Source organism: Tachyglossus aculeatus, chromosome 21 (genome assembly GCF_015852505.1).
Source record: "Tachyglossus aculeatus isolate mTacAcu1 chromosome 21, mTacAcu1.pri, whole genome shotgun sequence".
NCBI lineage: Eukaryota > Metazoa > Chordata > Mammalia > Monotremata > Tachyglossidae > Tachyglossus > Tachyglossus aculeatus.
In genome coordinates, this window is record NC_052086.1 from 79,430,211 (window position 1) to 79,455,064 (window position 24,854).

General features: G+C 42.9%; 1 protein-coding gene and 1 non-coding gene across 13 annotated transcripts in view; one reads left to right on the plus strand and one right to left on the minus strand.

Annotated features, from left to right (window-relative positions):
- Positions 1–24,854, minus strand: part of RBFOX1 (RNA binding fox-1 homolog 1) — a 2,849,206-nt gene that overhangs the window by 764,180 nt on the left and 2,060,172 nt on the right. The window lies entirely within an intron of this gene.
- On the plus strand, positions 8,229–8,366 carry LOC119943116. The gene has a single exon (XR_005455596.1). It is a non-coding gene; the product is annotated as a small nucleolar RNA SNORA7 (small nucleolar RNA).

Sequence of the window (24,854 nt, forward strand, 5' to 3'; positions counted from 1 at the left end):
CCATATAATAATAATAATAATAGCATTTGTTAAGTGTTTACTATATGCCAAGTACTGTTCTAAGCTCTAGGGTGGATATAAGCAAATCAGGTTGGAAACAGTCCCTTTCCCCACATGGGCAAACGTCTTAATAGGATAAAGCCATTCAGAGCAGTTGGCCCAGGCAAACTGCATCAGGGAATAGGATCCAACACACCTGCAACTTCAAGAGGCAGAGGGCTAAGGGGGTTGCCAGTCAGGGAGGCGGCAATCTACCTCCCATCATAGCAGCTGCCCTGAGTCTCACTCACTGGCCAAGACTGACATAGAAATGGGGAGCTGACATTTATCTCTTATGGATCCATCACCACTGGCCAAATTCAGTCCAGGATAGGGGCAGAGACTTTACAGGCAGATCTTCATCCTTTAAACACCCAGTGGGATGCCTCTGACTGAACTGCACCTAGGAGAAATATGATCCCCTTCTGTAGAACAAACAGGTGTATTTAATAAGTGCTGCAGAATGTGAAGCAGTCTACCAAGCATCAGACGAAAGATACGTGTTTCCTGCCCTCAGTGGGATCAAAGTCTAATGGAAGAGCCATCAGAGACATCCATTTTCACCTCAAAACTTCCCTCAAACCTGATAAGGATCGGTAAGGAGGGTGACAGATGGGGAGAAGAAATAGTTGAATAACCAAAGAGATAGCCAGATAAAAAGGGTTTTATGAAGATTCAGGGAAATTGAGGAGAAAAAGGGTAAGAGATTTGAGAAATAGTTGAATCATGCACCACTCAAGTACTGAAATGCTCTAAATGTTTTGGGTAAGAAGATTCCTCCAGGAGATTTGCCTCAAACAGCTGAATATGTAAAATTTAATGTGAAAGGTAAGAAGACACAAGGAATTTCTCTGGAATTCACACAAACATGACATTATTTGGAAAAAAAATGTTGGAACTTTTAACTGCTGAGCAAATAACATTCATTTTAATTTTTCAGACGCCTCTGGAAGAGCACGTTTCTCCAAAGGCTTTAAAGAACTCAACAAAAACTAAAATGTAGTAAGGCCAACTAATGTCAAACAGTCCCATTTCACAGATGAAGAAAGAGAGGGAAGGAGGAGAAGCATGGGGAATAACAAGAAGAAGGAATGGGAGCGGGGAAAAAGGTAAGGAGATAGATAGTGTCTCCTGAGTTTTAAGAAGGCTTTACCTACATGGTAAATCAATTAATCAATCATATTTATTAAGTGCTTACTCTGTGCAGGGCACTGTACTAAGTTCTTCAGAGAGTACAGCACAACAATATAAAAGAAACATTTACTGCCTGGTCTAAGCAAGTCTTTTCCGTTCCTGACTTCAATGATTCTACAAAATGTCACCATTTAAGAAATTGCAGCAGCTTGAGCAGTATTAATTTTCTAATTTTCCACTTGAGTTGTCTGTAGCGTTGTTTTTTTTTTTTTTTTGCGGGAGACCCTTTTCCTGGAATTTAGCTAGGGGGAGGGTAAAAACTGTCGTAAATCTGTGAGCTTTCATAAGTTTTCTTCAGCAGATGAACAAAATGCAGACAACTCCAGAAATAAAGACTTGGCATTTATACAAGCAGAAGGTAATAAGAGAGTGAAATGTAGGTCACCCTTCTGTTTGCTTTATTGTCATCTGTATTCATTAGGCTCTGAATGTAATGACTGATGTGACCAAATAAAAAATGGGGTGGGGGTGAAGGGTGACTATCGAGTTTGTGTCAAAGAAAATATTTTCACAAGCAATATGCTCAAAGAACTTGCGTGGTAAAACATTGAAATTCAATTCTGCAAATATGCTATGAAATAATCCCAGGAGAAACCTTATCTGTACTTAATATTCAAATAAATATTCTTTCTGTGCATGTAACATTAGAGATAGTACATTTTATTTAATTTAAGTGTGTAACACTAACTATCAAAAGAAATAATCAGAAGAAGCAGTGCATTCCACTAACAAGAATAAATGGACTCTTGAAAGGGTAATGGGAGATTCTGTGATATACACGTAATTGAGGACACAGGCACCAAAGTGCATTATAGCCAACATACAAAGGCTGGGATCCTCCACGTGGAGAACTCCTAGAGATCTCCAGACCCAATTGGTTTGATTACTCAGGTGTGTGTGGCCTTGTGCTTTATTTTACAGGACTGACCAAATAGTTGGGTTGCAAAGTAGATTTTGGTTTTCTTAATGATCAATCAATCAAGCAAAAACTCCTCACTCTCGGCTTCGAGGCTCTCCATCTCCTCGCCCCCTCCTACCTCATCTCCCTTCTCTCCTTCTACAGGCCAGCCCGCACCCTCCGCTCCTCTGCCACTAATCTCCTCACTGTACCTCATTCTCTCCTGTCTCACCGTCGACCCCCGGCCCACGTCCTTCCCCTAGCCTGGAATGCCCTCCCTCCGCACATTCGCCAAGCTAGCTCTCTTCCTCCCTTCAAAGCCCTACTGAGAGCTCACCTCCTCCAGGAGGCCTTCCCAGACTGAGCCCCCTTTTTCCTCTCCTCCTCCCCATCCCCTCCGCCCTACCTCCATCCCCTCCCCACAGCACTTGTATATATATTTGTACAGATTTATTACTCTATTTTACTTGTACATATTTACTATTCTATTTATTTTGTTAATGATTTGCATATAGCTTTAATTCTATTTGTTCTGACGATTGTGACACCTGTCTACATGTTTTGTTTTGTTGTCTGTCTCCCCCTTCTAGACTGTGAGCCCGTTGTTGGGTAGGGACCGTCTCTATATGTTGCTGACTTGTACTTCCTAAGTGCTTAGAACAGTGCTCTGCACACAGTAAGCACTCAATAAATATGATTGAATGAAATGAATAATTATTAAGCACTTACTATGTGCAGAGCACTGTTCTATGTGCTTAGGAGTGTACAATACAGCAGAATTAGCAGATACGTTCCCTGCCCATACTTAATTTACAGTCTAGACAATGAGCTTATTTGTTAAGCACTTACTATGTGCCAGGCAATAGAGGTTTTAATAACTTTAAACTTTTTGACACATCTAAAGTACCATAAGACATACCAAAATGCCTATAGGACTTTATGGACAGAGTTCCTCCTGTAAGGTAAATTCTCCACAGATTGACCGTTTTCAAGTGGGCCTATTCAGTTGACTATTCCCTTTCCCAAGTTTACCAAGGATTGATTTTGGCATGTTAGTCAAGAGGGAGCAGGATGTGGAGAGGAGATAGGGAGGGACTCCCCCACATCCAGGACAGGGGGGTGGTTGGGAGTTCACAGAGAGGTGCCCCCATTTCCTAGGGGATTCACTTCTATCTGGGGGAACCTCTATAGGTCCCCCTGACCCCAGATTCTGGACCTACTCTTCACTCCTGCCCCACCTCCAGACCCCACACCCCCAGTTGCTTCTGACTTGGACAGAATTATGGTTCATATATCAGAAATCCCAACAGCGAGAGGGAGAAAGACAGGGAGAGAGGAGGAAAGTGGCAGAAAAAAGAAAAGAAGGGATGAGTCAAGGGGAGGAGGAAGGAATGAAGGAAGGAAGGAAGGGAGATAAAGGGAAAGAGGGAGGCAGAAAGGGAAGAGGGAAGGGAGAGGATAAGAGATGTGTATCACAGAGGGTGTTTGAAATTGTTTTTGCATTTTTAAATCATATTTTAAATAAAGAGAGTTGAGGTTATCTCATAAGGTCAATTAAGTTAATGTTCTTTGCCCAGCAAGTAAACATTAAGGGTGTCAGTTTAAAACACCCTTTGAAAAACTTTTACTGTATTACAAAGGCACTGGCTAGAGAAGGTTGCTCTGTTTTCATTTCGAGCATAACTCCCAGAATTTGTCATGTTTACTGTCAAATCTCACAGTTTATTCACCAACAAAAGAAGCAGCGTGGCTCAGGGGAAAGAGCCCGGGCTTTGGAGTCAGGGGTCATGGGTTCGAATCCTGGCTCTGCCAATTGTCGGCTATGTGACTTTGGGCAAGTCACTTCACTGGGCCTGAGTTCCCTCATCTGTAAAATGGGGATTAAGACTGTGAGCCCCCCCGTGGGACAACCAGATCTCCTTGTAATCTCCCCAGTGCTTAGTACAGTGTTTTGCACATAGTAAGCACTTAATAAATACCATAAAAAAAAAATGCAAAGAGAGCTTGCTTTAGGTTCCTTAAGGTGCATGAGTGTATACCAGCATTAACATTTCTGAAATAAGCCATTTACATTGGGCAATGCATTATATTTAGTACTGGGGGAGTCATGGAGATAGTAATTCAGACACAGTTTCTGACCAACATCTGGTTGTAATCTGAAAAGTTGGAGAAACTGAACACACCGATAAAAAAAAGGTGAAAGAGACTGAACAGTACAATAAGAGCAGGAGGTATCATTTTTCCCTCTTGTAGGAGGGTTGTCCATAGAAGAACCTTTGGAACCTTCCGACAATATGACCATGTATGCATATACAAAGTTGTGTATATTTACATTCACAATGGGTTAAGGTAGATGGATCTTTTCATCTATCTTTGAAAACAATGGCCAGACCACTTTTCAGAGAGAACGATCCTTTGTTTTGGAAGGTGATACTAGTTAGAATATTAAATCTTTTAAGGCAGAGTTCATGTCTTTAATATCTATTTTACTCCCCACATCAGTACACATAATACTATTAATTGATGCGCTCAGCAGTGAGGTTCTTTCTGTGTAAATCCTTCCAAAATCACATATTTCTTCAGGAGACCTTCTCGATTAACTTCTTTTTTCTCCTGAGGTTACATTCCCTAGCTACTCCATTTACCACTTCTGTAAATGGAGTACACCTACTTGTGTACTCATAACCACATGTAGCATATCTGTACATATTGATTTCAATATCATATACTTTAGCACTCACTTTCCTTCATCCTCATATCCACATATCAGCTTTGTGTCTGTCTCCCCTGCTAGATCGTAAACTTCTTGAGGTCAGGGATCATATCATCTAAATCAGTTGTGCTTCCCAAATGCTGAGGAAAGTGTTCTGCACACAGTCTGTGGTCAATGAGTATGACTGATTAAATGATGGACAGTACGGATGAAAGTCCTGATGTGACCAAAAACACATTCTATTTGTGAAGATCCATTTTAGCACGGAAGAGATTGCTACCTGCAGAGACAATCTCTTCTTCAAAACCACCTTCTGGAATCCTGATCCCAACAAAGCTCAAGAAGAGCAATCTCCTCTCCTCATTGTTGTATGCCAACCTGATATGTCTCCTGCAGTGATCACCCAGCAATATACTGTTTAGGCTGGGCTTCACCAGGGTTTTTTAATTTTAAATCCATACAGACTGCTTGTCTGTGTCCCCTTTTGGTCCACCGTTCAGCAGATGCTAAGGAATTTGGCTGACCTCCATTATTATTCTCATCGGTCCCATGGAATTAGTAACAGGGAAGCTGTTGCGGTGTGCATTACCTCAATGCTGGTGAGCCAAACACATTCCAAGAGAGACTGCTCAATCGCAACCACCAGTGTGAGCTCAGAATATTAATCAATCAATCGTATTTATTGAGCACTTAGTATGTGCAGAGCACTGTACTAAGCACTTGGGAAGTACAAATTGGCAATAATATTAGCAAGGTAAGCCTCCTCTAGACTGTAAGCTAGTTATGGAAAGAGAACGTGTCCCCCAATGCTGTTACATTGTACTCTCCCAAACGCTTAGTACAGTGATCTGTACACAGTGGATTGATCAATCAATCGTATTTATTGAGCGCTTACTGTGTGCAGAGCACTGTACTAAGCGCTTGCACTGTGCAATGCCGGGGTGGTAGTAGCATAGCCCAACAATAATTATAATAAATGTAGCATCTGCTAAGCATTTAATTTGTGCAAAGCTATATATGAAGTATAAGCAGATTGGATGCAGTTCTTCTCCCACATCAATCTCTTAGTCTAAGAGGAAGGGAGAACAGCTATTTTATCCCCATTTTTCAGAGGAAGAAACAGAGGCACAAAGAAGAGACTTGTCCCAGGACATGCACCAGGCAAGGGGAAGAGGCAGGATCAGGACTTGATTCTGGATTAGGATTCCAAAACCCTTGCCCTTTCCCTGCTCTCACACAGACGACAGTGTCACCCCCTCTCAAAGATGGTGGCATTGCTGATTTTCCCAAAGAGGGTGGTGAGATAGACGCGATCTGTTGGTGGTGAGAAATTCGGAGCCAAGGTACCTGGGGTGTTCGTTTGGAGGGTGGCTGAGAAGCAGATGCAGAAGTGGAAGGGAAGCAGCGTGGCTCAGTGGCAAGAGCCTGGGCTTGGTAATCAGAGGTCATGGGTTCTAATCCCAGCTCCACCACATGTCTGCTGCGTGACCTTGGGCAAGTCACGTCACTTCTCTGAGCCTCAGATCCCTCATCTGTAAAATGGGGATGAAGACTGTGAGCCCACATGGGACAACCTGATCACCTTGTATCCCCCCTAGCACTTAGAACAGTGCTTGGCACATAGTAAGGGCTTAATAAATGCCATTATTATTATTATGAGAAAAGCTCTTCCTCAAAATGTTACATATGATATTATATATTGTGTGTGTGCACGCCGCATATCATATTGGCATAATATGGAAACAAGGGGGTAGGGTAGGAGTGGCCAATTAAGAGATGAATGAGAGAAGTTATAAACAAGCAGGAGTAAGTGATGCCAATGGCTTGCATGTCTGTTACCATGACTTATATCCTTTTCATCTTTTAAAAAAAATTCCAGATGTAGCATTTTCCGTCCACGTCTAGCTCGATTTTATTTTCCATGCATAGACGGAGGAGATGATGCTCCAGGAATAGCTCAGTGGTTCTGACAGATAGAGAGAGCATGGCTGAATTGAATGTAAAGAGGAAGCTGCTTTCCTCCTCTTGGAGACTCACAATTCGCTTCCTAATTCAAATTGCATTCACAAGTTCCTCAAATAATGAGCAAATCAGCCCTGTTCATCTTTTTTTTTTAAACAATTATTTTATGGTATTTGTTAAGTGCTTTGTGTCAAGCACTGTTCTAAGCACTGGGGTATATTTAAGTTAAGCAGGCCAGATACAGTCCCTGTCTCACATGCGGTCAGAGTTTGTTTGTTTTATGGTATTTGTTAAGTGCTTACTATGTTGTCAAACACTTTTCTAAGCGCTGGAGTAGGTATAAGTTAATTAGGTCCATCACAGTTCCCATCCTGAATGGGGGCTCACTGTCTTAAGTAGGAGGCAGAACTAGTTTTGAATCCCCATTTTACAGTTGAGGAAACTGAGGCACAGAGGAGTTAAGTGACCCACCCAAGGTCACACAGCAGACAAGGGGCAGAAATGGGATTAGAACCCAGGTCTTCTGCCTCCCAGAACTGGGCTTTTCCTACTAGGCCATACTACTTCCCACCTTTACTTCAATGTTGCTAGAAAGCCACTAGCAGAGTTGTGTAAAGAGCTTTGCTAATTACACTAATGAATAAATAATTAATTACAAGTTATCCAGATTAACCTCACTTTAAGGAAAACTGGCATCATGATATGCACCCTTTCAATGGCCCTGGTCACGTATAATAATAATAATAGTAATAACAACAAAAACTGTGGTATTTGTTGAGTGCTTACTATGTGCCAAACACTGTAGTAAGTGCTGGCCTTGGTTAAAGACCATCTGGTCCCACTTGGGGATCACAGTCTAAGTAGGATGGAGAACAGGTACTGAATCTCCATTCTGCAGATGAGGGAATTGAGGCATAGAGAAGTTAAGTAACTTGTCCAAGGTCACACAGCAGATAGGCAGAACCGGAATTAGAACATGTCATTCATTCATATATATTGAGTGCTTACTGTGTGCAGACCACTGTACTGAGTGCTCGGGAAAGTACAATACAACAATAAACAGTGACATTCCCTACCCACAATGAGCTAACAGTCTAGAGTTGGGGACACAGACGTCAAAACAAGCAAATAAAATTACAGTTATATACGTAAGTTCTTTGGGGTTGGGAGAAGAATAAAGGGACAAATAAAATTACAGAAATGAACATAAGTGCTTTGGAGTTAGGAGGTGTGGGGGGGTGAAGGGGAAAGAGGGAAGAGCAAGTCCTCTGACTCCCAGCCCCATGGTCTTTCCTCTAGGCCATGCTGCTCTGCCATATAACATGTGAAAAACAATTACTTCTTATACTACAGTTGTCTTCTACTTAAACACACACATATATTGAATACCAACCCTTAATTCCACAATAGTACTTTTTCCAAACCTTCTCAGGGTGGCACCTGGAGAGTTTCCAATACTCTACCAGTTTTGACTACAGGAGGGAGAGTCAAGCAGGGGCCTACCCATTCCACTCTTGGCTTGGGCTGTGGCTAGCAAATGGAAGGCAATCTGCTACAAGTCAAAACTCACCCAGGCTGGGCTGCAGCGGCATGGGAGATAATCGAGGGCAGAGACTCAAGTTTACCGCGTGGAAGGCGGCAATGGTAAACCACTTCCATATTTTTACCAAGAAAACTCTATGGATACTCTAGCAGAATGATTGCAGATGGAGAGTGGGGTGTTCTGGAAGAGATGTGTCCGTGGTGTCGCTATGGGTTGGAAATGACTCGACAAGACAAGACTTTCTCCAAACTACATAATGATGGCTGGTGATAGGAAAGAAGTGGAAGTAAATTTGTGATTGATTTGCTGTGGAAGATAGGGTTTTCATTGTTCTTTGATTAAAAAAAAAGGCGAGTAACAGGTGACCAAAGGCGAAAGAAAAAAGAAAAAGAAAATCAAAGCTTTTCCCGGCCAGGTAATGGATCAAAATCAAGCCATGCTTTCCCATATGTTCCTAGAAAACACAAGCAGAAACCATGCCTTTAAAAAAGGAGCTCATCAAGCACATTAGTGGATCATATGTGAACAACTCAGGTGATTTGTTGGAAAAGAGTTTCCAACGGAGGGTGCAACACGGCCAGCTCAGAAGCGAGAGGGTAGGCACACATTGCTGCCAATTTGCTGTGCTGGCACATTCCCTCAAAGTGAACTCTGTTCTCTGGCTGGGGCCACGGGAGAGTGTCTTTCACCTGAGCCTATATCCTTTCTGGTTGGCCCATCCATTCGGATCCAAAACACGAACTGACCCTTGCTTGAGAGTGAAAATGCATTTCTTCTCCAGGGAAAATTGCTCCCTGCCCCCTCTCTTTCAGGTGAAATGAAAAACAAAGTCAATATGTGAAATGAGGCACTTTTATGGAGAAAGCTCTGAGGAAAGGAAACTGGGGAGCCCATCCCAGAGATGTTGGCCCTTGTAAGACCCTAATATTCTGGCCTCACATTAAGATTTTTTTTTATGGCATTCATTAAGCACTCACTATGTGCAAAGCACTGTTCTAAGCGCTGGGGAGGTTACAAGGTGATCAGGTTATCCCAAGGGGGGCTCACAGTCTTAATCCCCATTTTACACATGAGGTAACAGGCACAGAGAAGAGAAGTGACTTGCCCAAAGTCACACAGCTGACAAGTGGCGGAGCTGGGATTTGAACCCATGACCTCTGACTCCAAAGCCCGGGCTCTTTCCACTGAGCCACGCTGCTTCTCCACATATGATCATATGATTTCTTTCCTAGTCAAATCATGCAATCATTTATGAGAGTGTTAGGGACTTGGGGGGAAAGAGATTGTTGGCAAATTTTAATGATCTGCAGGATCAAGTGCCATGGCGTAAACTTTTCCTAAATTTGATTGAAGGAAAATAGTATCTAACTAAAACAGGGTTAGTCAGCCAGCTCTAGTCCAAGGCCATGAAATCCAAGTGAGAGCAAGGGAAGGAAGCACACTGGATTTGCTCATTTCTTGGGATAGCTAGGCAATCCTTGGAGACCGGATGGTCTCATATTTGAGAAGCAGCATGGCTCAGTGGAAAGAGCACGGGCTTTAGAGTCAGAGGTCATGGGTTCAAATCCCAGCTCTGCCAATTGTCAGCTGTGTGATTATGGGCAAGTCACTTAACTTCTCTGTGCCTCAGTTACCTCATCTGTAAAATGGGGATTAAGACTGTGAGTCCCCTGTGGGACAACCTGATCACTTTGTAACCTCCCCAGTGCTTAGAACAGTGCTTTGCACATAGTAAGCACTTAATAAATGCCATCATCAACATTTTCCTGGAAAAGAATGTCAAGAGTCTCTCAATTGTAAGCTACTTGTGGGCAAGGAAAGTGTCTACCAACTCTGAGGTATTCTACTCTCCCAAACGTTTAGTATACTGCTCTGTAGAAAGAAAGCCCTCACTAAATGCCATTTATTGATTGACTAGTCCATTTGCTTTTTTTTTTTTTTTTTGGTATTTGTTAAGCACTTACTATGTCCCAGACACTGTACTAAGTGCAGGGGTAGATACAAGCTAATTAGGTTGGACACAGTACTAAGTGCCACATGGGGATAACAGTCTTAATCCCCATTTTAGTACAGTGCTCTGCACACAGTAAGAGCTCAATAAATACGATTGATGATGATTTTACATATGAGGTAACTGAGGAATGGAGAAGTTAAGTGGCTTGCCCAAGATCACATAGCAGACAAGTGGCAGAGTCAGGATTAGAACCCAGGTCCTTCTGACTCCCAGGCTCGTGGTCTAACCACTAGGACCAAGCTGCTTCTTGAACTGCTTCCAAGCTGGGATGACGGTATTTCTAGCTGGGAGCAGGAGTGGATGGCAAGTGAATCTGGATTGCATCTGGTGTGCTATGATCATAAAGATGGTGACCTATCCTATATAAATATAGAAATCAACTCTATTTCACCTCTTTCTCCCAAACTTGATCTATTCCTTCACTGAAAAAAAAAAGTTCCTTGGACACAAATATTGAACTCTAAATCAATCAACATGATCATCATCAATCGTATTTACCAAGCACTGTGCTCAAATTTGGATAGATGTGAGATCATCAGATCAGACACAGTCTCTGTCCCACATGAGACTCACAGTCCAAGGAAAAGGGAGGACAGACATTTAATCCCCTTTTTACAGATGATAAAGAGAGGGAAATACAAAGTGCCCTTGTTTCGGGCAAGGAACATGTCTACCAACTCTGTTGTACTTTTCTTTCCCGAGGGCCTAGTGCATTGCTTTGGACAAAGTAAGCCCTTAATAAGTATCACAGAGGACCATGATGACAATGGTGATGATGATGAGGGTCAAAAGACAATAAAGAAGAAATGTTCTTGTTGAGTTTAATAAGTGCAAACACATTTTGTTTATATATAAATATATATATATATGTATATATATATATATATAAACATAATAATAATTATGGCATTTGTTAAGCACTTACTATGTGCCTAGCACTGTTCTAAGTGCTGTGGCAGATACAAGGTGATCAGATTGTCCCACATGGGGCTCACAGACCTAATCCCCATTTTCCAGCTGAGGTCACTTAGGCACAGAGAAGTGAAGTGACTTGCCCAAGGTGTCACACAGCAGACAAGTGGCGGAGGCAAGATTAGAATCCACAACCTCTGTCTCCCAAGACCGGGATCTTGCCACTAAGCCACACTGCTTAGTGTATATGTGCATATATATATATATATATATATATATATAGATAGATAGATAGATAGATAGATAGAAAGATAGATAGAGATATAGCTACAGATATATATGAATTCACATATAGATAAATATGAATATAGTGACCATAATTCTGGAATGACCTACACACACACACACACACACACACACACACACACAATGCCTTCATTGCATTATCAAAAAATAATCTCAGAGCTCAAGAACAAAAATTAAAACATTAATTAAAATGGATAAAGCATAACACAGCTGCAACTAAAACAATTTTAAACGGTATAGAGTAAAACAGCCGTCGGCATAAAAATCTTATCCCATGAGGGAAGGTTAATTTAATAGATGTATAATTATATATACATATATATGTATAATGTATATATATATGTATATGTAAAATCATATACTATGCCTCTCCTGTATCTAGTTACTAGCATCCCATGAATCTCTAATATTTCTCTTAGAATACTCAGTTGGCCTCTAATGCATACATTGAGGATTTCATTTAAGACATACCAGAAATTGGAAACCTCCCCCCAAAATTAAGAGCTTTAGGAAAAACAAGATGATTATTTTTGGTCAGTAATATTAGACTATTTTCAAACAGTACCAACAATATTCTTTTTTATCATTTAATTAATTTACTCTCACTAGTTCATCAATTATGATTAATGTGATCACTTGCCCTAGGTTGCAAAGACAATCTTAGAAATACCATAGGGTTTTTTGGGCTGCACAGAAGCACTTCCTCTCCTCCGATTATCTCCTTGACCCCCTGCAATCTGGCTTCTACCACCTTCACCTCACCAGAACTGCCCTTTCAAAGGTTACCAAAAATCTCCTTCTTGCCAAATCTAATTGCCTCTACTCCAACCTAGTCCTCCTTGAAGTCTTTGCTGCCTTTAAAAACTGCTGACCACCCTCACCACCTCCACCCCCTTGCTTTTTTTTCCCCCACTGGTATTTCTTAAGCACTTACTCTGTGTGAACGCCTGTTCTAAGCACTGGGGTAGGCACAAATTAATTAAGTTTGACACAGTACCCTGTCCTGCATGGAGCTCACAGTCTCATTAGGAGGGGGAACAGGTATTTAATCTCCATTTTACAGTTGAGAAAACTGAGGCACAGAAAGGAGAAGTGACTTGCCCAAGATCACACAGCAAGCAATTAGCAGAGAACTGGCAGAGCAAGGATTAGAACCCAGGTCCTCTGACTCCCACCTCCTTGCTCTTTCCACTAGGCCATGCTGCTTCTCCACCCTTGGCTTCACTGACACCATCATCTCCTGTTCTCCTCCTGTCTCTCATTCATTCATTCATTCAATCATATTTATTGAGCACTTACTGTGTGCAGAGCACTGTACTAAGCCCATGGCAAGTACAAATCAACAACATATAGAGACAGTCTCTACCCAACAAAGGGCTCACAGTCTAGAAGGGGGAGACAGACAACAAATCAAGTAGACAGGTGTCAATACCATCAGAATAAATAGAATTATAGCTATATACACATCATTAATAAAATAGAGTAATAAATATGTACAAATATATGCAACTGCTTTGGGGAGGGAAAGGGGGTAGGGCTAAGGGAGGGAGAGGGGTGATGAGGAGGGGAGGAGGAGGAGAGGAAAGGGGGGGCTCGATCTGGGAAGGCCTCCTGGAGAAGGTGAGCTTTGAAGGGAGGAAGAGAGCTAGTTTGGCAGATGTGTGGAGGGAGGGCATTCCAGGCCAGGGGGAGAATGTTGACACTGGTTGACAGGGGGACAGATGAGAACAAGGCATAGTGAGGAGGTTAGCGGCAGAGGAGTGGAGTGTGTGGGCTGGGCTGTAGAAGGAGAGAAGGGAGGCGAGGTAGGAAGGGGCGAGGTGATGGAGAGCCTTTAAGGCCGAAAGTGAGGAGTTTTGGCTTCATTCAAAGGTTAATAGGCAACCACTGGAAATTTTTGAGGAGGGGAGTGACACGCCCAGAGTGTTTCTCTGGCGTTTCATTCTCAGTCTCTTTTTCTTGGGTTCCTCTAGACTGTGAACCCACTGTTGGGTAGGGACCGTCTCTATATGTTGCCAACTTGTACTTCCCAAGCACTTAGTACAGTGCTCTGCACACAGTAAGCGCTCAATAAATACGATTGAATGAATGAATGCCTCCCACCCCCTGACTGTGGGGGTCCTTCATAGGCTCTGTTCAGAGTTCCCTTCCGGGTGTCCATCTGCAACTATTCCTTTGGAGGGCTTATTCACTCCCATGGCTTCATTACCATTTCCATGTGGCTGATTCCCAGTTCTGCATCTCCAGCCCTGATCTCTTGCCTTCTCTGCAGTCTCATATTTCCCACTGCCTTCAGAACATCTCTACATGGATATCCCACTGACACCTCAAACTTAGTTTGTCCAAGGTGGGGTTCCTCATCTTCCTGCCCTGGCCCATCCTCACCTTGAATTTCCCCATCAGTGAACACCAAACCAATGTCCTCCCTATCTCACAGGCCCATGACCTAAGTGTTGAACACAACTCATCTCTCTCATTCAACCAGCATTTTCAATCTGCCACCAAATCCTCTCAGTTCAACCCTATCAATGCACTTATTTACATATCTGTAATTTCATTATTAATATCAATGGTTCCTGCTAGACCATAAACTCACTAAGCAGGGAATGATAGGTTATATTTGAGCACTGAATGCTTGCGGGAGTTGGTAGACACGGTCCCTACCCACAACGAGCTTACAGTCAGAGGGAGAGAAAGACATTATTATGAATAAATTACAGATATATTAATAGGTGCAGTGACCTGAGGGAGGGGTGAAAAAAGGGAGAAAATCCAAGCGCAAGGGTGATGCAGATGGGTGTGAGAGCAGAGGAATGAGGGGTTAATCAGAGAAGGCCTCTTGGAGGAGATGTGCATTCAATATGCCTTTGAAGATGGGGAGAGTAATTGGCTGAAGGATATGAAGAGGGAGGGCGTTTCAGACAGGTGGCAGGTTGTAGGAGAGGGTTCAGTGGCAAGATAGGTGAGATTGAGGTATAGTGAGTAGGTTGGTGTTAGAGGAGTGAAGTTCTGTAGGCTGAGTTGGAGGAGGAAGTCAGCGAAATGAGTTAGGAGGGGGCAAGGTTATTGAGTGCTTTAAAGCATATGGTAAGGAGATGTTGTTTGATATAGAGGTAGATGGGCAACCACTGGAGGTTCTTGAGGGGTGGGGAAACATAGGCTGAACATATCTAGAAAAATGATCAGGGCAGCAGAGTGAAATACAGACTGCAGTGGGGAGAGACAGGAGACAGGGATGTCAGCAAGAAGGTTGATACAGTAATCAAAGCAGGATAGGATAAATGCTTGGATTACCATGGTCACAGTTTGGATGGAGAGGAAAGGGTTGGTTTTAGTGATGTAGTGAAGGTTGACCTGAAACAATTTAGTGACAGACTGAATATGTGGGTTGAAGATAATGCTGAAGCTACGGGCTTGGGAGACAGAAAGGATGGTGGTGCTGTCTAGAGTGATGGGAAAGTCAGGAGGAGGACAGGGTTTGGGTGGGAAGATAAGGAGTTCTCTTTTAGTCATGTTAAGTTTGAGGTGTCAGCAGATTCAAGTAGAGATTTTCTGAGGCAGAAGGAAATGTGAGACCGCAGAAAGGGAGAGATCAGGGCTGGAGATGTAGATCTGGGAATAATCTTCATAGAGGTGGTAGTTGAAGCCATGAGCGCAAATGTGTTCTCCAAGAAAGTGGGTGTAAAGTAGAATAGAAAGAGACTCAGAACTGAACCTTGAGAGGAACACCCACAGTTAGGGGGTGGGAGGCAGAGGAGAAGCCTATGAAAAGACTGAGATTGAGTAGCCAGAGAAATAGGAGGAGGAGCAGGAGGGAACAGTGTCAGTGAAGCCGAGGTTGGATAATGTTTCCAGGAGAAGGGCGTTGTTGACAGTGTCGAAGGCATCTGAGAAGTCGAGGAGGATTAGGAAGGAGTGGAAGCCACTGGATTTGGCAAGGAGTTAATTTGTGACCTTGAAGAGGGTAATTTCTGTGGAGCGAAGGGAGCAGAATCTGGATTGGAGGGCGTCAAAGGAGAGAACAAGAGGAGAGGAACTGGAGACAGCAGGTTTAAACAACTCACTCAAGGGGTTTGGGGAGGAATCCTAGGATGGAGATGGGGTGATAACTGGAGGGAGCCATGGAATCAAGCAAGGACTTCTTTTTAGGATGGGGAGACATGAGCATGTTTGAAGGCAATGGGGGAAAGCTATTAGAGAGTGGATAGTTGAAGATGGTGGTCAGTAATAATAATAATGGTATTTGTTAAGCGCTCAGCATGTGACAAGCACTGCTCTAAGCTCTAGGGTAGATAGAGGATAATCAGGTTGTTTCACATGGGGCTCACAGTTTTAATCCCCATTTTCCAGATGAGGTAACCGAGACACAGGAAAATTAAGTGATTTGTCCAAGTTCACCCAGCAGACAAGTGGCAGAGCCGAGATTAGAATCTACATCCTCTGATGCCCAAGCCCATGCTCCTTCCAGCACTTAGAACAGTGCTCAGTGCTTAGAACAGTGTTTTGCACATAGTAAGCGCTTAACAAATGCCACCATCATTATTATCATTATTATTTCCAGTAAGCCATGCTGCTTCTCTAAGGGAAGGGAAGAAGGGAGCGGGCAAGTGTTTTGATAAAGTGCAAAGGGATGGGGTTGGATTGCACTGGTGGAGAGGGTGGATTTTGAGAGAAGGCAGGACATCTCCTCTAGAGACACTCCTGGAGAGATGGAAGTTGACAGGTCGGGGGGCACTGGAGAGGAGCAGGGGGTGTTTTAGGGAAATTATGCCTGAAGGCTTCAATTTTCTCACTAGAGTAGGTGGCCGGGTCATTAGGGGCAAGGGATGGGGGAGGATGGGAGAACAAGGGGTTTGAGGAAGGAGTTAAATATCTGGAACAACTGGCAAGGACAGTGGGCATGGGAGTCAATAAGAATGGAGACACAATTTTGCTGGGAGGAGGAAAAGGCAGAGTAAAATCATGCAAGGATGAACTTAAGATGGACGAGGTTAAGCTGATATCTAGATTTCCGCTAGCACTACTCCGTGGCTTCTGCGCAGGACTATGGAGGTGACTGTGGCTTATTCATTCATTCAATCATATTTATTGAGCACTTACTGTGTGCAGAGCACTGTACTAAGTGCTTGGGAAGTACAATTCAGCAACAGAGACAATCCCTGCCCAAAATATGAGATAGACAAAGGGTGTCAATTTGGTGCCAACAGGTGGTAGTTTGGGTATGGAGATTAAATGGGGCATGGTGACTTGAGAGAATTGGATGGGGTCAAAAGAATGGAGGACTCTGTGGGGGAACAGTGCAGATTAATGGGGAGAGGGGGTGTGGGAGAGAAGTCAGGTGAGGAGATTGTGGTCAGATAGAGGGATTTCAGCATTGGTAAGGGAAGAGATTGTGCACTGACTAGAAATAACAAAATCAAGTGTGTGTCCAAGTTGGTGAGTATGTGAGCTGGGGTAGAGCAGGAGGTCAGAACGGTCCTAGTATGTGCTCATTTCCCATATTCTCTCTCCCTTCTGCATTGCCTATGCACTTGGGTCTGTATCTTTGAAGCACTTTATATTCCACCCAAACCTTAGCCCCACACTTGTATGTTTACATCCATAATTTACTCATTTACTGTACTGCCTGTCTCCCCTATCCAACCCATAAGCTCACTGTGAGCATGGAATATATTTAACATCTCTGCTGTGCTTGCTGTACAGTCCCAATTGTTTAGTACAGTGCTTGACTGACTGATTTGACCTGTGGGACCTGTGAAAAAGATTTATTTACATGTTTTAACCCACTCCTCGTCATTTTATCAAAGCAATTATTTTAACAAGGACTTTCTCTTGTCTTATTTAATAAAACCAACAATGCTAAAAGATAGGCCTGGGGAAAGATACTTCAAGCTATTACCAGTGCCTAAAGCTGGTTTAAGCTGAAGATGACCAAACCGTTTTTAGTTTTGATTGACCTGAAAATTTAGGGCTTATTATTCAGAATGGGCCATTAATCACTTCCATATAAAATATCAAGATAAGAAAATTAATAACTAATGATATGAGAATGATGAAATGATTAAATATAAAAATGATGAAAACTAAAATGAAATCTAAGTTCTCAGTTTACTTAACATGAGCCATCCACAGGGCCTTTTTAAAATCCACTCAAAGTATTAAGATAAGGAAATTAATCACTGTTAATGAGAAGAAAATGAATAATAAAATTGTTAAAAAACAAAAAATTCTGACATTTATATATAAAGTGGCATATGTAATAATAAGAACAATGATGATAATTACAATTTCAAGTGAAAAATTCAGGCTCTTGCATTGTTAATTTCTCAGATGTAATAAAAATGTCCGTGTTCAAAACATTTTGAATTTCAGGAGATAGTTATATCTCTATGTGAATTAAAGGTGAAAGTGAAAGTATTAAGTTATCACTATAAATTATGTAATAATAAAAATGTTGAATTATTTAAGAAAGGATTGTACGTATTCTGACATTGAAAATGCACCTGAAATTAAACTAACTTTTTAACAGCTCATTCCAACTTTTTTTGCTGTAGTGAAAATTGTAATCTGAGGCAACTTAACTGCCAATCAGTCCATCAATGGTACATGTTGAATACTCACTGTGTGCAGAGCACTGTATTAAATGCTTGGGAAAATGCTATGCAACAGAGTTGGTAGACACATTCCCTGCCCACAAGGAGCTTATAATCCAGATGGGGACACAGAAACTAAAATATGTATATATATATATATATACACATACACATACACACACACATACACATACACACACACACAGGAGGGACTAAAGGAGGGATGAATATCAGATGCCACCTGATGGGAATAGAAAGAACCTGAAAAAGGGATTTTTCAGAAAGAATAAAATCTGATTTAGGATTTTGACAATACACCTTTCAGCCCCAAAGTAGTCATTTCATTTGGCTACCCTATCCACCCATCTACCCTACCTCCAGATGCCTGGATCGGCCAAGATTTTAACATTTTAACACACACACAATACCCTAGTTATAGAACAAGGTAAGACACAGATTTTGCTGTCCATAATCAGTCAACGGACACAGATCTGATCCATGCCATAGTGGAAAACCAGTGAAAGGACAGGCTGAATTGTGGGGGGTGTAAGGCCTTCAATTTGTTGACGTTGATGTTTTCTGAAAAATACATTAACATATTTTGTAATGAGTGTATCCGTTTATGTATTTGAATTTGAATAATTTGACAAATTGTGCGTCCCATTTCTGGATAGAATCATCTTAGTAAATGGGATAAATTGCCATATTCAATTTGGATGAAAAAAATGTAGGTACCTAGTAGTGATTTGGAGGGCAACAGACCCACCCAAAATAAATCAGGCAACTCCTCTCCTCCCCAAGTTGCTCACAACAGTACCCTGTAAGCTCCTTGTGGACAGTAATATGTCTATCAACTCTGTTGTATTTTATTGTTGGGTTGTAGTGTATGGTACTTTCCCAAGCACTTACAATACAATACACTTAGTACAATACGTAAGTACAGTACAGTACCTAAGTACAATACACTTAGGGAAGCAGCGTGGCTCAGTGGAATGAGCACAGGCTTGGGAGTCAGAGGTCATGAGTTCTAATCCCTGCTCCGCCACTTGTCGGCTGTGTGACTTTGGGCAAGTCACTTCACTTCCCTGGACCTCAGTTCCCAGGGAACTGGGATTAAGACTGTGAGCCCCATGTGGGACAACCTGATGACCTTGTATCTACCCCAGCACTTAGAACAGTGCTTGGCACATAGTAAGTGCTTAACAAATACCAACATTATTATTATTATTATTATTATTACAGTGCTCTGCATACAGTATGTGCTTAATGAATAGCATTGATTGATTGATTAACCACTCCCTGGCACTCCTCAATACCACGGAATAAGGATAAGAAGTTCCTGTGGCCTGGACTCCAGGACCAGTGTCATTTTGTGTCAGCCTTGGATTTAGTGCCCTCCTGGACTAGTATATAGGGTTAGTATCACTTTTTACACTAAACTTTGGAGCTGCCTCTGGACCTGAAACCTTGGCCCAAAGCCATTAATCAATAGTATTTTTTGAGTACTTCCTACGTGCAGAACACTATACTGAACATTTAATCATCAATCATCATCAATCGTATTTATTGAGCGCTTACTGTGTGCAGAGCACTGTACTAAGTGCTTGGGAAGTACAAGTTGGCAACATATAGAGACAGTCCCTACCCAACAGTGGGCTCACAGTTTAAAAGGGGGAGACATAGAACAAAACCAAACATACTAACAAAATAAAATAAATAGAATAGATATGTACAAGTAAAATAAATAGAGTAATAAATATGTACAAACATATATACATATATACAGGTGCTGTGGGGAAGGGAAGGAGGTAAGATGGGGGGGGGATGGAGAGGGGGACGAGGGGGAGAGGAAGGAAGGGGCTCAGTCTGGGAAGGCCTCCTGGAGGAGGTGAGCGCTCAGTAGGGCCTTGAAGGGAGGAAGAGAGCTAGCTTGGCGGATGGGCAGAGGGAGGGCATTCCAGGCCCCGGGGGTTGATGGCGGGACAGGTGAGAACGAGGTAGTACCGTAATGAGGAGATTAGCAGCAGAGGAGTGGAGGGTGCGGGGTGGGCTATAGAAGGAGAGAAGGGAGGTGAGGTAGGAGGGGGCTAGGTGATGGAGAGCCCTGAAGCCCAGGGTGAGGAGTTTCTGCCTGATGCGCAGATTGATTGGTAGCCACTGGAGATTTTTGAGGAGGGGAGTAACATGCCCAGAGCATTTCTGGACAAAGACAATCCGGGCAGCAGCATGAAGTATGGATTGAAGTGGGGAGAGACACGAGGATGGGAGATCAGAGAGAAGGCTGATACAGTAGTCCAGACGGGATAGGATGAGAGCTTGAACAAGCAGGGTAGCAGTATGGATGGAGAGGAAAGGGCGGATCTTGGCAATGTTGCGGAGCTGAGACTGGCAGGTTTTGGTGACGGCTTAGATGTGAGGGGTGAACGAGAGAGCGGAGTCGAGGATGACACCAAGGTTGCGGGCTTATGAGACGGGAAGGATGGTAGTGCCATCAACAGAGATGGGAAAGTCAGGGAGAGGGCAGGGTTTGGGAGGGAAGACAAGGAGTTCAGTCTTGGACATGTTGAGTTTTAGGTGGCGGGCAGACATCCTGATGGAGATGTCCTGAAGGCAGGAGGAGATGCGAGCCTGGAGAGAGGGGGAGAGAGCAGGGGCAGAGATGTAGATTTGTATGTCATCGGCATAGAGATGATAGTTGAAGCCGTGGGAGCGAATGAGGTCACCAAGGGAGTGAGTGTAGGTCGAGAACAGAAGGGGACCAAGCACTGAACCTTGGGGAACCCCCACAGTGAGAGAATGGGAGGGGGAGGAGGAGCCTGCAAAAGAGACTGAGAATGAACGACCGGAGAGATAAGAGGAGAACCAGGAGAGGACGGAGTCTGTGAAGCCAAGGTCGGATAGCGTGTTGAGGAGAAGGGGGTGGTCCACAGTGTCGAAGGCAGCTGAGAGGTAGAGGAGGATTAGGACAGAGTATGAGCCGTTGGATTTGGCAAGCAGGAGGTCATTATTATTATTATTATTATTTAATGCAGGTAATCCCTGGAAACACAGTACAGCCACAACACTAGCCCCATCATCCGCTACTAATCAATTAGTAGTGAAGGTAAGCTCCTTATAGGCAGGGAATGTCTTTGCTAATTATGTTGTACTCTCCCAAGTGCTTAGTATAGTTCTTTCCACATAGTAAGTACTCAATAAATATGACTGATTGAGAGCTTACTGTACCCCAAGCTTTGTAGGAAGCATTTGGGAGAGTACACCACAACAGGGCTGTTAGATATGATCCCAGCCCACAGTGACCTACAGTTAAGTGAGGGAGAGCAGTGAGCAGGTCAGTCGAAGACCAATCTGCATTCTAGAAGAAGTCTTCCTCTGGGGAGCGAGGTCTGGGGTGACTGCTGAGTTCTTGCTCAGAGTCCCATACTGACAGAGTAACTCAATAAAATGGGGCTTTTGTTACATCCCTATGCTGTGCCTCTCAGTTTTGGGTTTTTTTTTTTGTAGTATTCATTAAGCACTTTCTATGTGACAGGCACCAAGTGCTGGAATAGATACAAGCTAATCAGAAAGGACATAGTCCATATCCCACTATGGGGCTTGCAGTAATAATGACCATTTTACAGGTGGGATAACTGAGTCACAGAGGAGTTAAATTAAATGAAGCTCAAGGTCACACAGCAGACATGGAGGAGCCGATAATAGAACACAGATCCTTCTGATTTCCAGACCCCTGTTCTATCAAGTAGGCCTTACTACTCCTCGGTTCTGAAAATGGTTACCTTTTACTGCTGCAAAAAAGCCTTCACCAGCAGCTATAAAGCCAGAATCTGTAAAGATCTCTTATCTCTGATCAAGGCTTCACAATATTTCACACCTACTGTCATTGACTGCCCCAGAGACTCACCTCCTTGCTGAAGGCTCCCTTTAATTTGACCCCAGGTCTCAAGGCGCATTGAGTTACCCTTAAGGAATCCCCTTCCTAGTAACTCAAGGCAGCTCCAACCTGCCATTGGGTTATTGGGGTCTTTTCTAAAGCTATAGCCAACACAGGCGGCCTATTAAAGCAGAGTGCACGACCCTGCCGCAAAGGCAATCCCAGGAGACGTTTTCCAAAGGTGCAGTGGTTTAATAATTGGGAATGTTTGAATTCTTCCAGCACCATCTGCCGGCGAATGCATTGAGATGTGTCCGTTTTAATACTAAGGCCCCGCCTTCGCTCACCAGAAAATTCCCAAGAGACCCATGGGGGTCGATCCAGACACAAATCGTAAAAACTCCAGGTTGCCTAATGAGAGCATCTTCTCTAAAAATGAAGGGCGGCTGGTGGAAGACCTCTCTTTGCTTTAGCAGATCCTCCCACTGAGGAGCCCCACAGATAAATGCAGGTCATCATGCTTAAGGATTTGCTACCCCTGCCTGCAGCTGCAGGAAATCCGTGTTCCTTCAGGGAAGGGATGATCAGTTTCCTCATCCGCAAAATGGGAACTCATTATTTGTTGTCCCTTCAACTTAGAGACTGAATCTGTGCTGCCTGGACTGGCTCCCTTTATTTATGTCTCCACTGCAATGAGACATAGGAAAGCCTGTGGGAGGATAGTCATGGTGTGATGGACTCCATTCCAGAGAAAACACTGTTCTGTTCCTCGGACACTTGAAGCGAAATGGTGGAAGAAGATTGGGGTCTCAGACAATCCCCCAACATCTCGCTGAGGCCCGGTTCAGGACGGGGCCCCTTATGAATCACTGGAATTCTTCCTCAACTCCCTATGTTTTTAAAGAGTGAGTGAAAAAGAAGCCATGGATTATGAATTCATGGAAGATTATGTTTAATGCTCTCCAAACAGAATCACAACTGTTAAAATTGCTTTGGGTCCCATGCTCCATTGCCCCGAACTGCATTCCAAGAATTTTTTTTTTTTGAAAAATGACTATGATAGCCCAATGGCACCAAGTCAAAAAATACGCTCCCAACAGCAGTCGCCTTTAGCATCCTCATGCCAAAGCGAGCCAGGAATCCTAGCAAGGTGTAAGCAGCAAGGTTATACATTGAGGTACAATTTGTAAATGCTTCATTGATATTTATTAAATGATTATTAGATGTTTTTACGTTCTTTAATAAGATATTATAAAGCATGTCATTAAAATGCATTAGTAACACATCCTTAACAAATGATGCCATGGCCTGTTGTTCCTGATTTTATGAAACTGTTCCTAAAGCCTTTCCCAAGGTATTATTAGTACAATAAGATAGAAAATTTAGTAACTGTCAGATCTTAATATCCCCCAGGGCATAGGTGTAGGCCTTTTATGCAGGCACCAGAAGGCAACAAGGATGCCCTAGATAAATGAGGCTTTCTTAGCCTGCTGTTCTTTGGGTTTTTGAGTCCAGTTGGGAGGTACACTGTTTCACTTCTCACTGAAAAGGGAAGAAAAGGCAGTATGGAGCATACAGAGCACAGGAGTCAGAGACCTGGATTCTAATCCCAGCTCCACTACTTGCCTGCTCTGTGATCTTGGGGAATCTAATGTCTCTGGGCCTCAGTTTCCTCATCAGCAAAATGGGAACTCATTATTTGTTGTCCCTTCAACTTAGAGACTGAATCTGTGCTGCCTGGACTGGCTCTCTTTATTCATTCCCCTCCCATGCCCACAGCACTTATGTGCTCTTTTTATTAATATTCATGGCTGTCTCCCACTCTGGACTGTAAGCTCATTGTGGGCAGGGAATGTGTCTGTTTATAGTTGTATTTTAATAATGATGGCATTTATTAAGCACTTACTACGTGCAAAGCACTGTTCTAAGTGCTGGGGAGGTTACAAGGTGATCAGGTTGTCCCACGGGGGGCTCACAGTCTTAATCCCCATTTTACAGATGGGGTAACAGGCACAGAGAAGTTAAATGACTTGCCCATAGTCACACAGTTGACAATTGACAGAGCTGGGATTTGAACTCATGACCTCTGACTCCAAAGCCCGTGCTCTTCACCCTGAGGCACGCTGCTTCTCTAAGCAGCGTATTTTACTCTCCCAAGTGCTTAGTACTGTGCTCTGCACATAGTAAGCTCTCAATATGATTAACTGACTGATCTGACCAGATTATTCTGAATCTACCCAATGCTTAGATCAGTGCATGATACATGTAAAGACACAATGAATGCCACACATATTACTGTTGCTATTGTTATTATATAATTACTGTTATAATTACTATTTTTATAACTTGATGGGGCGTGTTGGGTGGAATGGGATCATACATTAAAAAATGAGTTTCAAAATGGTGCTATCCTAAAGCCTAACTCTTATTCATGAGCAGCCACCCACTGCATAACCAGGCTATAATTCAATTCAAATTAATTCAACAGCATTTATTGAGCATTTACTGTGTGCAGAGCACTGTACTAAGTGCTTGGGAGAGTACACCTTAACAATAAACAGACACATTCCCTGGCCACAACAAGCTTATAGCCTATGGATTTCCTTCTGCTCTACCAAGAAATGGTTCACCCTACTCTAGTCAACATAAGCTTTTGCTATAATAACTGCCCAGATAGAGCAATCCAAAAAACTCTACACTGTCCTATACCTGGCCGTTATGGAGAACAGGGAAGAGGGAAGGAGACTCTTCCACTGAGAACTAATTTCTGGACTTCACAGTACATCTTGTGAAATGAAACAGACTT